Source organism: Amblyomma americanum, chromosome 3 (assembly GCF_052857255.1).
Source record: "Amblyomma americanum isolate KBUSLIRL-KWMA chromosome 3, ASM5285725v1, whole genome shotgun sequence".
NCBI classification, from domain to species: Eukaryota; Metazoa; Arthropoda; class Arachnida; order Ixodida; family Ixodidae; genus Amblyomma; species Amblyomma americanum.
Window position 1 is genome coordinate 69,065,938 of NC_135499.1, and position 15,531 is coordinate 69,081,468.

The window sequence follows — 15,531 nt, forward strand, 5'->3', positions numbered from 1 at the left end:
CTCAGGTGCATCCGTAGCGATGGCAGATACTGGGGATAACAAAAATCTTTTCCCTGCTTTTATTTTTATATTTATTTCTGATTATACGCTGCTAGAACTGGTACCACCCGCATCCCTCTGCGACCACTGCCTAGCACGCCAGGGCCCTCTGAAAGTCGCCCCCAATTACGGTTTCGAGGACCAAAAATCCTCGGTACGAATCCCTCACACGTAACTGCACTAACAACTCAACGAGCAAAATTTTCCGCGGAAACGGGCCGATTTGTCTGCCACCACGCCGAACCCTCTGCGCCAAACGGGTGGGCCACAATTTTGTCACCCATGGCGACTCCACGTGGCACTGGTCTCGGCACCCGCTTAGATGTTATGTAAGCGGCACGCCAGCAGGGGGCAAACCGGCCGCCATGCCCGACGACTGACCGCGAGAGGTCACATGACGGGGATCACTTTTCGCTGTCGAGTTTTCCGGCCGCCATCCTGAAATCTCGGACGGATAAGAAACGTTCGAATGCGAGTAGTGAGAGCTGTCTCTCTTAAAATTATGAAATATATCAAAAACAACATACAAATAGAAAAATTAAGGAAGGAAGGGGAAAGGCTTTCGCCATTCCGTTCATAAGGAGACTTTTTTTTATCGCAATGCCCGTTCCAAATGAAAGGGCAGTCGTCCGAAAATTCCCTGGAACAGTGTAACCCTTCGTCTCGATACGCGAGCAACCGTCCGGCAGCAAGCAGCTGCGAGCTGCTAGTAAAACCAAAAAAGGACTGCAGGCTGCCGAGGCCACCTTGTCTACTCATCGTGTTGGCTGCTGCTCGCGCGAAGCGCAAGAGCAGAGCAGGCTTCCAGACGGACGCCCCTAGGCGAGCGAAATGGACGCGCTTTACTCGGACCACTACGTGACTCATGTCACGTGACGCCGCCATGCATTTGAGCCAGCGGCGCCAGCGTCATAGTTAGCTCTGTCCGCGTCTGTATGCAGACACCGCCCGACGCGCTGGCGCGTTTTGCGTTTCGCCGCTTGCCTTCGTCGACACGCGCCTCGCCAGACACCGAACTCGCCGTTGCCATGGAGATGCCTAAGAGCAATGGTTCGTTTTCTCACCGTGCCGGACTCGGCGCTGCTCCTTGCGTTGCGTCACGGCTGGCATGTGTACGCTTCAGCTCCGTGAGTGGCCCTGGCGACTTGTGTACAGTCATCAGACTCGTCGCTGCCGCAGAGTGCCTTTGTGGTTGCCGACGTTGCAACGTTTCACAGCGATGCTATTCGGCTAGTGAGGCATTGCAGCATGGTCCGCGTACGCGTCTTGCGTGTTCGTTTTGCCGTGATTGCATTGGTCTGCAGTACAGCCTGACTTTGGTGTCCGACGTGTTTCTGTGAATGCTCTACGGTGCAAGATGTATACCTTTGCGGTAGCAAGTTGCGTTTGCAGCGCTGCAGTACACCGCTCGCTGTCGAGCTGCGGCTACGTGGACTTGTGCCGCGTTCTCAACGATGGAGTTCACGCCCTGACTGCGCTGAGCACCACGACATGTTCTCATTGACTTTGTGCGGAGAGAAATTGAGGCTGCATTAGTGGAATGCGGAACCTCCCAGGAACACTGTGTGGTGTTCGACTGGAGTGCTGTCTTGTCGCCGACTTTTGGGCAACATGTTCTACCGAAAGGTGAGCAAGTTTCTACACATCCTGGTACAAGGTGCATGGTACGCTGTGTTGGGCTAATTGCCTGTGCTGTTTCTTGCTGTTGGGCGCAGAAAATTGGCCGCAGTGACTCCTGTCACGTGACGGGATTCATTGCAACAGATGTATTTCGGCGTAAATTGCTACGCAATTACGCTTGATGTCTCGATTGTGCGCTGTTCGCATTTTCTCGAGCAGTATGAACACGGGACAACGTAGCTTAGGCTCTCAGGCATACGGCGGCGTTTCGCACAGTTGTTGATAGGATAATCAGCAACTATTCGCTAAAACATTTCGCATTATCCTGCCGAACGCGCGCGTTTCAATACCTCACGGAGGTGTATGCCGGTGTTTATTGCAATTCAGAAAATATTGAGTGCTAACGCGTTCACCATTTATTCCTTTCCTTCGGAAATACAAAAGCGACCTGTTTTCGTTGGAAATATCTCGGGAACATTTTTTTCTGGTATCTGACTTTGCTTTTCTGCGTTGCCATTATCGTCCACGCATTGAGAGGCATGCATTCCTACCGTTGATCTGAAGCAGGTGTTCTTGTTCCTCGGAACCGAAGAGCGAGTTTCAAAGGACGGTGTCGATTAAGCTATCGAGTTCTGAATGGACCGTGACTGATATCATGCTCCTCCGCGTATATGGAGCGCTGCTCTTGATCGCAGGCTGGAATAAACCAAAGTCAGTACCCAGATATTCCCACTCAAGTCCTCTCACCTAACGGTCTGGGTATCTGCGAGGAACGACCCACTGTCTGGTACATTTCTGTTAGGATCAGTTCTGACGCCAGTTAATTCTCATGGCGGTTTTTATGCGCGCTAGGTTGCGAGGTGAGGTTGGATGGACACTTCCGAGGCGTACACGCGAAGCGCCTATGCGCACGAGCGTCTGGAAAACCGGTCTGCGCATGCGCGAGGCGCGAGCAGGGGCGAGATTACGTAACTGTCAATTAAGAAAAGTGTCAAAAACTTGTCACAAAGGTGTCAGTAAGCCTCGCTCCTATTGGTCGGTCGTGGCCGGCGGCAATTTTGCTTTTTTGCGTCATGGGTGGCTGCAGATGACGTCATGGATGTGGCAGAAGTGATGACGGTGCGCACCTAATTATGCAGCCGCTCTTTGACACTTTTTTGTCAGTTTTGAGGCCGTCAATTTGACCGTTGCCTTTGTGATAGAAAATGGCGGCGGTGTACGCGGCGATACGACTAAGGCGGCTGCGCTGCCTTTTTCGACTGGAGAAGCAGACTGTGGAGTGGCTTTGCGATGGACTGGGAGGTTTGCGTGCGAGTGCGCTGTCGGTGCGGCGCCAGGTATGTGGACAGCGGTTCTTTGCCACGGGCGGCTTTCAGGCTGCCGTTGGTAATGAGGCGTAGTACGTCTGCATCGCACAACCGGCGGTGAGCAAATGCGTACAGCGGGTGTTGGAGGCAATTTGTAAAGATAGTGCGCAGAAGGGGTGGGTTCCGTCGTCGCCCCTGTGACACACAGCTACATATAAATAGGACTCGCTTATGCTGGCAAAGCACTTTACTTTTCCCAGCAAATGGCACTTCGTGGTCGTCTTCTGTTTCCCAAGGGGAAAGAAACAACTTACTGCAACGCCTTATCTTTTGGCATTTTTGCCATCGATCGAAGGAGCTAAACAACACAGACTTCAGCAAGTTGTCTTCGTCGATTTCGTACCAAGCGCTTCTTGCAAGTTCAACCGAACAGTAGCTCGATTCCAGACGCCGCGCAAAAAAAAACAAATAACACGGCGTGAAACAGCTGGATTCGTGCAAAGCGGCCTTTTTACTGCCGTCAGCACACCCCGCGGCACCGAATGTTACCCACCAGCCAATAGCAAAACTTCGAATGCGTCTCGTTTTGCGTATTATCTTCAAACTTTAAACACGTTTTGGCAAAATAAAATATTAGTTATTTTCATCGTTGTTCATTTCTTATTTCTTTTTACAAAAATTAGGCAGACGGTCTCTCGAATGCTCACGGGGCGCCGCCCTGCTGTAATTGGCCGAGTCCTCGTTGAGTCACGTGGTGACGTCTCATGGTGTCGTCATTTTGACGTCACTGTCAATAACTCGTGACAGTTTGTCACGGTTGCGTAATCTGGCCCCAGGGCGCAGATATCTGACAATATCAGATATTTGCGCCCCGGCGCGTTCGCACGCCGGAAGGGGCTCGCCGGTTTCTGATCGACGTGCACCAATGAGAGCGCAGCTCTCCCAACATCCGGTAGGGAATTTTTCGCGCCGTTTCTTCGGTTTCGCTTGGTTCACCTATGGCTGCGCCGATGTCTGAGGTTATAAATAACGAACTACTCATTGCTGCGGTAGAGCAGGCGGCGCTCACTTTGGCTGGCAAGCGACAGACTGCATAAAAATAAGAACGTGAAAGCAGCACTTTGGAGAGAAGTGGCGGATGTACTACCGGGAGCACCAGGTAGGCATACACTTCGCTCATGATGAGCACTTCATGGTTGGAATGTGCTTGAAACTTTTCACGTTACAATTGTGCAGAAAGCGTGGACCTTGTACAAAAGCGCTGGAAATCACGGCGCGACAAATTCCGCCGCCTGTACACGGCACGTCAGTTGGGGCGGAAGAGCGGTGCTGGCGCGGACGACATCGAGGCCACGGACTTCGTGTGGGCACATTACGAGCAGCTGTTGTTCCTCAGGAACACGATGTTCACCAGGCCGTAAGTTCATCAATATTTTTATTCCCATAACGAGATGTTCGCTTTAAGGAACACAAGCAGTGCCGTCGTTTGCCGTGGCAGGAACGCTGCATGCGTGAAGCAAGCGCTATTTGACGTGATGCCATTACATCCGAAGCGAAAGTGTTCTTGATGCAGGACTTATTGCAAGAAAATGCGGCATATTCTATGGCAAAGCTGCTGCCTGCAGTTGAGCATGCTGCTGGCAATTGCTCCAGGTCATAAATCCAACGCAAAGTGTAGTGCAAATGCTCCCAACACAACCACCCTGCTGCTGCTTGCGCCGCTGAGCAGGCAGAACGCCGAGCCGCCGTGACACTGGCGGGAGCTAACGATAGGTGTATGAAAATCAGGCACTTTAAACGTACGCAGACTTCCTATGCTCTCTTAATTGCTCAGTAGTGTGTATTCTTAAACAGGCATTTTAAGCAAACATCTTCTGTTGCTTACTGGGCTTTTCATGCAACTTGAATGCCACTGATGTCCACACATTAAAAATGAAATCTCGGCATTTATTTCAGCCACGAGAGTGTTGGCAGTTTACAACGTAACGGGTGGAATTTTTGCTGTTATTGGATGAATTCTTCCTTTCCATGTTTGCTTTTTTATAAGTTATGATGTATTATTTTCATCCCCAGGTGAAAATCTGTTAATTTGATTGTTTTCTAATGGTTTCATCTGGTCCCAGAAGGAAGCGTTCTGGTTAGCTGCTGGTTGAAATAGCTCTGTAGGGCACCAACTAGTTTTTGGCTTTAAGCTACTGGTCCCAAAAGTAAGCCTCTGGTTTGCTTCTGGTTCTGAAGTGGGATCTACTGGCTCCTACTGAACTTTTTGTTGTCGGATTTACAGCTTTTTCTGTTGTATATGTTGTAATGGTGTTCCTCAACGCACAAAATTTTTCATCAAAATCTCTTCGAGGTTTTCTGCTATACATTGCAAAAATAGTGCTGAAATTTAATGAGAAAACTATGTTTATTAACTAGCCATTCCCGCTAAAACTTGTCGGATGCCCTTAATGAGGGAGTATATAAGCATGAGTACACTAAGTTTCAACCAATGTGAGTGTGTGTTTCTCATATAAGTTATGTGTATTGCCATGCTTTGTTGTTGGCGTTGTTGGCACTCAATTGTTACGATTAAACATGCGTGTTCTCACTATATGCAGGTCTGCGTGGTCCTGCAGGGCAACACATTTTAGTGTAGGTTTCTTTTTGTTGTCTAGGTTTCTTTTGTTGTCCTGAATTTTTGGTGTGCTTATTGTCACTAAGCAACTCTTTAAATCATTTTGTAACTTGTCAGAAAAGGGATGAAATCTAAGGGCATATTACATGGATGGTTTATCCAAGTAAATGTTCGTGCTATAAGCAGTTACTGGTTCCAGCAGCGGCAGGGAATGGACCAATAAACCACTTGAACTGGGACAATAAAGAATCTCACTTGGACATTTTCACCGCACTCCTATCTCACACTTGTAGATGCTTGTAAAGACATACCTGCAGCTCATGCTATTCTATTTGAAAGGATACCCTGTTGCTCAGATTCCAGTTCATGATCAGGAATGCCAGGTGGCGGAAATAAATGCACAGTTTTCATTTTTATTTGTAGTTATTATGTGGTTGTGGGAATTAACATGCCAACCAATTGTATTGAAACAGTTCCCTCGCCATGAAATGCACGTGGCAGGCTGTGTGGATACGTTCAGCCAAACGGAAGCGCTGAAAATATGTTTGAGGGCATATCAGCTCCATTATTAATGAGGAAAATGTGACAATTGGGAATCTGCAATGACACTTATTATGCAATAATCACAGCTTGACTCTTGGCTGCTTAAGCAGTAAGTGTAGGTCACGTTCAAAATATCTCAAAGCAGCATGACCAGAAATAAGATCAACACTTTCAGCCTTACTTGCCTGTACAGTTCAAATACAAAGCCCTCAAAGTGAAATACTGTTAAAATGAAGAGGTAGCATATGAGTTAAGACCAAGAAACAGCAAATGGCACTGTAACATACAAAATATATTGCGCACTGAAAGAAAATAATGCCGCCTTGCATTGACTGGAAGCATTTAACACATCTAATATGCGACTCCAACACACTGGCTCAACATGCTGTGTGCACCCAAAAGGCCTCATGAAGGTTCCATGGTTATGCATATTCATCTAGGGAAATTGGGCGCTTTATGTGTACAAAATGAACACCACTTTTTCCAATGTGCTTTGTGCATTGCAGATAAAATGGGTCTTTTTATCATGTGCACTGTCACAGCTAAGATCTACATGAGATTCCGTGGCACCAAACAAGAGACAAGGCACAAGTGCTCTTTCCGTCCTTGTTCCGCGCTATGGAGTTACCCACTAGCCTGAACCCTCACACTTCTAAGCTAAACATCATAGGCAATGTTACCAGCGGTTCACCGTTATTCACTGAAACACCCACTGCTTAATCAATCAGACAGGAATGCCATGCTAAAGTGCAGATTTCCTGCAGCTATACAGATACTGTATAGACAAATCAAGGAGCTGCATAATATGCTTAATGTATGAGACTACTAAGTGCCGTCAATGAACCTGCATATTTTATTTTCCATACAATGTGCACCAACTCCACACACATAGTTGTTTGGGTCACCACTATGCATATTTAACTCCCATGTATCAGATTTTGTTTCATAAAACTTCCACTTGGCAGGAACGTCGTCCTGCAGCCAAGTAGTTTAAAAATGGCAGCACTTTTGTTACATTAACTGCACACCAAAACCTCAGAGGGTAGCACAAACTGTCACCTTCATACTACTATTATGGTATCCTTCATGAAGAGGTCAGTAGTAGTAATGCATAGCAAAAGCAGCCAAAAGATGAAGCGGTGCCCTGCACGAAACAACAAATTTGCGCACATAAGTAGGCAAATGGCTTAGAGCAATATAAAAATTCCACAATAATGTATTCAAGACTTAGGAAATAAAAATGCAAAAAAGCTAGTATATACAAGACCGTATGCTCGAAAAATGGTATGCAAGACAAGAGGGAACAGCATATGAGGATGCCTCGGTATGTACAGGCTGTTCCACAGTTAGAGGGAAATTCGGAGCGCGTCGCTTCGCGATGCGGCGAGCTGTGGAATCGCGCGCCGCTGGGAAGCTAGCGCATGCGCTGACGGCTGAGGGGCGGGGTCTCGCCGCGTCGTCTGCTACGGCGCGGGTGCACTCCGCTCGGTCGAAAAGCAGGTGGATTGCAAGGGCAGGGCCACGGCTCTCATCGTTTTTTGTAGCAGCTGAGCTTATAGACCAAAAGAAAGGTTTTGCCGCGCCAACCTCTGATCCTTCACTGGCAGTAATGCTATTGTATAAACTGCCTTCGCACCATGCTTCGTTTATACATTTTCTTTTCCGAAACCGCAGTACTGATATCGTTCAGTTCTAGAAACGCAGCGTGATGAAGACAAATTTGACGCGCTATTACTTGGAGCGCGAAAGAGAAAAACCAGTCCCGTACAGCCGTATGGATCAGACACAACAAAACGAATGAATATTATGAAGTCATGTTTACAGAATATGCTCTGAAAGTGCTGCTTCTTGGCCGCAGTTGACTGCCTCGGACAGCATGTAGCTGCCGGTAATACAAACGTCATGTTCCGGAATGAGCCTCTGTTCACGGCGGTCCCGATGACAATGCATATTTCGCGCGGCATAGAAGCATAAAGAGAATCAGTAAATGCCGTGTTTATTCCCAGCACGTCGAAATCGGTAATACTGATGAAGGCGGCGGTGACTCAGCGTTCCTTAAAATAAAATAGTAGATATCTCATTGCTTTCGTCATAGTGGGAGGCATTATTCTTCGCAAGCGCAAGCAGCATTTTTGAACTCTGTACTGTTCAAGATAGTTGGCGGTCGTTTCTACTCGATCGAGAGTCGTGTTATATAGCCATCCTTTTAAGTTATTTGGCTTTTTCAATGGCCCGTGTACCAGAGAACGAAAGGATGAAGATGGTGCACCTCTGTTTTTGAAATTACACTCAGAAACAGATTGCTGAGACGACAGGTCGTCCGATAAAAACAGTGAACAGAATTTTACAGGCCTTCAAGAAAGAAGGGCGCATCAAAGATGCCTCTCGAGGACGTCCACCAAGGGCTACAACTGAGGAAGAAGATTTGTGGATTGTGGCAGCTGCGGCAGACAATCCCCGTGCCTCTCTGCAAGAAATCCGCAAGAGCTTGAACTTGAATGCTTCCAAGGCTACCGTCAGCCGTCGACTTAACGCTGCTGGCCTAAACAGCCGATCGGCTGCTCAAAAGCCTCTACTTCGCAAAAGAAACAAAGAAAAGCGGCTTGCTTTTGCACAAGACCATCAAAGTTGGACGGCCAGAGAGTGGAAGACAGTAGTCTTTAGCGACGAATCCACGTTCACGTCCTCGTGTGACCAGAGAGGGCGAGTATGGCGCCCAGCCAGGACACGGTAAGCTATTCAGTTCAGCATAACTTTATTGTTTCAACCGGTCCTACTACCTACTCTTGTTCTTTAGAACGAATTGTTTTTCATGTATGACATTAAGATATTATGAGTTTATAATTAGTTTTGCTCTCCTCGCGCGCTGCTTCAGTGTAATTTGTTTACTATTGCGCACATGAATGTCTCGTCGTCTATAAAAATATAACGCTTCGAGTAATGCCATGAACCACTGGAAGCTTTATTTGTCGTTGCCTTCAACAGCCGCCGGCGCACGGCCTTATCACTGTGATTGTAGTGCATGGAATGAACTTGTTCGTGCTTGTTGTCGCGAGCCGCGGCTATATCACATTCTTTGATGTGCGAGATGTGCCGAGATTTTTCCCGAATTATTACGCGAGGCACAACTGTTTCTGTATCATTTGAGACGTTTCCAGGTTCCCTAGGCCAGTTATCTAGACGGTTCTTCGCCCACTTTAAATTGAGCGCTTACGAATGCAACGGGCATTCGTATAGATCGACGACCGCCGAGCACCCTTGCTGCTATCGCCGCAGGCGATTGCTTAGTTCTTATGCGGGCGCAAGAAAGCCTAATAAAAAGCTTACACCAGTGAATTTCAAGCCTACTCATTTTTCGCCATCGGCATTGTCACCTGATAGGTTAGAAGAACTTCTTGTTGGGCTAGTTGGTGCATTGCTTTGAAGAACCAAGTTGCGCATTCAAAAGAGACGACCACAGGAAAACACCAAGGAGACAGGAAGAGCGCTCTATCTGTCTCCTTGGTGTTTTCCTGTGGTCGTCGGTTTTGAATGCGCAACTTGGTTCTTCAAAGTATTGTCACCACTACGTGACAGTATCTTTGAGCCAAGTATGGCAGAATGATTTGGTTATCAAGTAAGGCAAGTCAACCATGGCGCTTCTTATTCTCATCTCTTTCGCGATTTCAATATCCGTTTAGGGGAAGTGGATGTGCTGTGATTACGGCTTTAGTGGAAATCCCTGCCGTGGACATGAACCGATTATATTGTCAAGATTAACTTATAAACATCAACCCATACATCCGGTATTAGATATTGGCAGTTCATACAACTCATTTGTTTTTATTTTCAGATACGATCCACACTACATGCAAGGGGTCGCTGCCAGTGGCCGCACAACCGTAAGCGTGTGGTCGTGCATCACAAAAGATGACCTTGGACCACTGATACGCCTCGAAGGCAAGCTCTGTGCTACAAAGTATGCAGGGATCATCGACGATGTGTTGATTCCGCACCTGCTTGACGGCCCGTTTCCGGAAGGGCACTACATATTTCAACACGACCGGTCGCCAATCCATACCGCTGGTGTGGTAAGCAAGCTGTTAGAAGAGCGCGGTGTCATCGTCCTGGATTGGCCGCCCCAGTCCCCGGACCTCAATATCATTGAGAATGTCTGGGGCTCAATGAAATCCTCCCTGGCGCGCCATTCTCTGCAAGGCTTATCCGAAGATGGCCCCTGGTCCATCATTCGCAGCGAATGGGACGAGCTGCGAAAGAACACGGCGTTGACTGAATCACTCTACGCTTCTCTGCCCTCACGGATGGGCGCTGTCATCACTGCCACTGGGGACCTGACAAGATACTGAGAGAAGTTGCAAACGTTATACGCCCATTCTCTATCGGTGGCTGAGGGCTGTGAAACCATTCCCTTTGGCAGGGTGCAGCACATTTAACGAATTTTGTTTAAGTAACATTGCACCATCACTATTAACATTTCATTCCGTCCAATTAGCTCAGATGTGCGAAATCTTTTTCTTCTGTTTCCTTTTTTTCAATTTTGTGGGGAATAAACACCAAGAAATTGCGCTGCAAATTTTGGTTTGCTTTATTTTCTCGGGTAATACGGTAGAACACACATGTAAGGAAATTAGTATTGCTATCTTGGAAAACAAGAAACGATGCTGATTGTTTTGGTTTGATTTGCTTTATAGGGTTTAACCTCCTAAAGCGACTCAAGTTATGAGAGACGCCGTAGTGGAAGGCTGCGGAAATTTCGCCCACCTGGGATTCTTTAGCGTGCTTTGACATTGCAAAAAACAGGGGCGCCTTGGTTTTCGCCTCCACCGAAGAGCGGCCGCTGCAGCCGCGCATTTGGATTCAGCATTCAAGCGCACTAACCACTGAGTCACCGTGGTGCGGAGAAGCATGCTGTCAAAGCTGGTATATAGAAGAGTAAAAGTTGCACTAACAAATGTTCTTTACCATACCGGCTCAGTTCCCATAAAAAACGATGAAGGCCGTGCGCTGCCTTTGTAATCTTCCTGCTTTCAGACCGAGAAGAGCGCACCCGCTCCGTAGCAGACGACGCGGCGAGACTCCGCCCCTCAGCCCCCAGCGCAGACTGCGCTTGCGCGAGCTTCCCAGCAGGGTGCGATTCCAGCGCTCAGCGCAACGCAAGGCCACGTGCTCCGAATTTCATTCCAACTGTGAAACAGCCTCTACAGCTGTCATGAGCCAGAATAGGGTCAGTCTGTTCTGAAAAGATCATTGCATGACCTCAAAATGATGAATGGAAGTAAAAAGGCTCGTTAAGCTTATATCGAAACATCCTTGCAAACAGTGACTTGAATCACGCACCTTCATGGTGCATATACATGTACAGGGGTGGTCAAAAGTTCGCAGGCCGCTCTGACCGAGCCAGGAGCGGCTGCTCTCCGCTCTCGCGGCGCTGCTATCGCTCGCGCGGCTCGGCGCGCGCCGGCTGCGAGGGTATGCGCTGAGAGGGTGTGCATTCCCCTCCCTTTGACTCTCGTTGATAACAAAGCCTGAAAAATGGTAGTGCGCCGCTCGCCTTCACTGTTCGCTCTTCACATTCCGCTGCGGCGCTTCGCGTGGCATTGCAGAGGAGAGTTTTCCACCAAGTGACGCGCCATACTAGCTGCCATATTCGGTTAGACTGTGTGTGCTTCCCATACTTTTCGGCGTCCTGCCGTACGAAATAACGCGTTTACCCACACATGAGCTGTGTTCCGGCTCTCTCAGCCATTTGCGTGATTTCCCACGTTGCATTTCGGCGCGGAGCCCTCATAAGTTCCGCGACACCCATCAAGAAACTTCTCCAATCCTGTTTGTGCCGATATATGCCATGTCGTGTTTAAAAAAAGCTTAACACGTAGCAAGTAATCTTTAAAATCGACCCGGCCAAGCCCGAATCGACGGTGTCAAATACGTTGGCGACCTCCAATTTGGCATTTCTTCTTTCACACCCTCCTTCATCCCTTCCCTTACAGCATGGTTCGGGTGTCCGCCGATATATGCGAAACAGATAGTGCGCCATTTCCCTTCCTAGAAACCAATTTACTCACCTCCAATTTGGCACGGTTCACTTCCCAAAAAGTGGCCCGGGCCACCCCGAAAATTCACCTTTGCCAATTTTCACCGAAATCGATGTCCAAGCATAACTGAGTGCCCCAGACGTGATGGTAACCTCGAAATTTGGCACGGGTCATTTCGAAAAAAGTGGTCCGGGCCAACCTCGAAATTGACCTCTGCCAAATTGCATAAAAATCGATGTCCAAGCATAACTGGGTGCGCCAGACGTGATGGTAACCTCGAAATTTGGCACGGGTCATTTCCAAAAAGGGATCCGGGCCAACTCCGAAATTTGGCCTTTGCCGATTTGCACCAAAATCGATGTCCAAGCAATACTGAGTGTGCCAGACGTGATGGTAACATCGAAATTTGGCACTGGTCATTTGTCAAAAAGTGGCCCGGGCCACCCCAAAGTTTGACCTTGCCAATTTTCACGAAAATCGACGTACACAACTATAATTCACCTTGCGCGGCATGGTGGCGACCTCCAAATTCGGCACAAGCCATTTCAAAAATGTGGTCCGGGCCACTCCTACAATTCTACCTCTGTCAATCCGTTCCAAAGCCGATGTCTATCTATAATCGATCGCGCCCAGCACATTGGTACTCTTCAAATTTGGCCCAGAACATTAAAAAATTTGGCCCGGGCCACCTTCGAAATTTTACCTTGGCCACTTTGTACCAAAATCGACGTCGAACGATAATTTACTGTGCCCGGCACGATGGTGACCTCCAAATTTAGCACGGCTCATAACCGAAAACTGACCCGGGCCACCTGCGTAATTTAACATTGGACAATATTCATCAAAATCGATGCCCTACCATAACTGATGATGCCCGGCGGTATGGTGACCTCCAAATTTGGCCCGGGTCACTTTTGGCTATACTTTGCCAGAATTGTACCAGAAAGATACAGTCCTTTCGCACTATTCTCGGTTGAACCAATTTAAAATGGTGACAATTTTTATTCCACCTTTGTTTTATTTTCTGCAAATTTGCTACGTAATGACGTGGTCACAGCCAGGAGTCCGGAAAGAAGAGTCCTTGCTCACTGCAATCTTTCTGCCTGGCTCAGCTAATAAGCGCGGGTTTACCGGCCATTAGCGAACAACGTTAGTGAAATCGTCCGTGTGCTAGCCGTTTCGTGGTGCAGATGCTTTTTGCGAATTTTTTCTTGGGGTCCTGTGTAGAACGTTCGGTCTAATAAAGAAAGCTACGTTTCCGGCGCTGCCGCTGACCCGCCATGGGTTCACGAGGCCATCACGCCAAAGAACGAAAACAAAAGCCCAACGTATACTAGTTTTGCGGCGCTCCGTCATATAGCCAATTTACGTGTTGGCGATTTGCATGATGTTCTTGAAACTGCTCTGTCAATTTGAGTTTGCGCGCTTGTTGCGTGAAACACACACAAGTTCGTGTTCGCAGAGGAGCGAAATAGTTGGCATGCTGTGACTAGTTGCCTCTGCCCAGCTGCGTTGGCGACTGGTGTCTCGCTCGCGGTAGAGAGTTTCGGCGATCTAGCATGTCGGCCTCTGTTCGGGAGAAGGAGCGATTCACGCCGTGCCCCTGCTGGCGATCTTGCGCGTCTGAAGTATGTGGACCACACGCGGTAAACATACGCGCGGCAGCCTGACAGCACACAGTTTTCGAATGGAAAATTAAACATACCCAGTGAGAGTGCCATGGCTCAAAGAGCACCATTGTTGTTGCCTCTAAAATGATGGCACATAAACACGGTGGGAGATTGACCACGCTTTGGTGCGGATCCAAACAGGAATGATCTCAAGCGGCTCATAAATAAAAGCGGAGCAATCTCGGTAAGCAGATAAAGAATTTTCAGAGATTTTGGGGAAATCGGAGTTAGAATTGAGGAAATAAAGAGATGAGGCTTAAATTAAAATAATTTTAAACTAATGTTCATAAATCAATAAATTTTTAGAGAAAAATAAAGGCGACGAAGAGTTAACACAAAAATCTCCCGGTTTCGATAACATACCTGTGAACAAGCTGACACACCTGCTTAAGGGCATGCCCTTTGATGGTTGGAACGAAAGATAGGAGGACGTGAACAGTAAAGGGCAGCCCTAATTGAGCGACGGTAATTCGCACAAACTTAATTTCGCAAAGTAAACGCGTGCCGTCGTTTACTTCACCTTGTGCTTGACATGAATGTCTCCGCGATTTACATTATTGCTGGCAAAAGAAAGTATGGCGTATGCAGTCACTGCAGTGATAGGGTGCATATTATTTTATTCCATCGAGTCATCGCACTGTAAGCTATTTAATTTTTGGTTGCATCCTAATTAATTGGACCTTTTATTTTGCGTGCATTGTGCGGATGAGCGTGGACACCCCGATAAACTGAGTGGGATATAATCGTAGAAAAAGAGAAAAGAAAGCAATTAAAACTAACTTCCTTCATTAAATCCGCAACCACCCCTAATTGTGATAGGGTAGGACGAAGATACAAGTAAATTTTGTGGAACAAGGTTGTGGCGTTCGAAACAGCGGATCACAGCCTTGGAACTAACTCGTATGTTTTCGTTGTCAGTATTCTAGGGACTTGTATTCTTGCGGCTTGTCATCAAACTTTTGTGAGGCAGAATTAATGAAAAAAACTTTAAGCAACAACGGCTCGTTCCTCGAACCCTCACCATTCTTGCTTATTCACTGTAGCCTATGTGATCACGGACCACAAAAAACAAGTGTACCATTTTATTTCTCCAAGAATATTAATATACAAAAGGCTCAGCGTTCATACCTCGGCAGACGTAACCTGATCATGCCAAGGGTTCCTGGCGGACTAAATGAATTTGCTCTTTTTGCTGAAGTCTGTGCTAACAATTCGAAAATGAAAAAAAAACAAGGAAGTACGGAGCAAAGGGACTACGAAGAGGTGGACAATACATGTGAAAACGATGGGACGTTAACTAATCACAGTGTAAAAATGGAAAACCAAAGATGGTTTTGGTGTCTTCATCCGAAAACAAATCAAAAGAAAGGCGGGGGTCAATGACCCATGGCGCTCCGCTGTGCTTAGTGTCGCGAGAAACCGCCGTTTGAATCCTCGATGTCACGTAGTCTCCCAGGCAGAGACGCATAAAGGTTGCGTACGAGGTCAGAATCACCTCTCAGTCTATCCCACTCTTCTTTCACGGCGAGCCACAAAGTGTCTCTGCTTTGGATGTGTAGAGCACGTCGCGCTAGGCTTCTCTTCATTAAGCCCCAAATGTTCTCGATGATATTTACATCGGCCCCTTTCGGGGGCCATTCGAGGACGTTGACAGCGAGCTGCTGAAGTAGGGCACGGACACACCTGCAATGCAAGCATGA

At 47.6% G+C, this 15,531-nt stretch overlaps 1 long non-coding RNA gene across 1 annotated transcript in view; it reads left to right on the forward strand.

Moving 5' to 3' along the window:
• Positions 1-1,199: 1,199 nt before the first annotated feature.
• LOC144123035 (uncharacterized) overlaps positions 1,200-15,531 on the forward strand; it is a 132,754-nt gene continuing 118,422 nt past the window's right edge. Inside the window, exon 1 of the long non-coding RNA XR_013312973.1 lies at positions 1,200-1,665. This is a non-coding gene — a long non-coding RNA (uncharacterized LOC144123035). The remainder of the gene's footprint in view (positions 1,666-15,531) is intronic.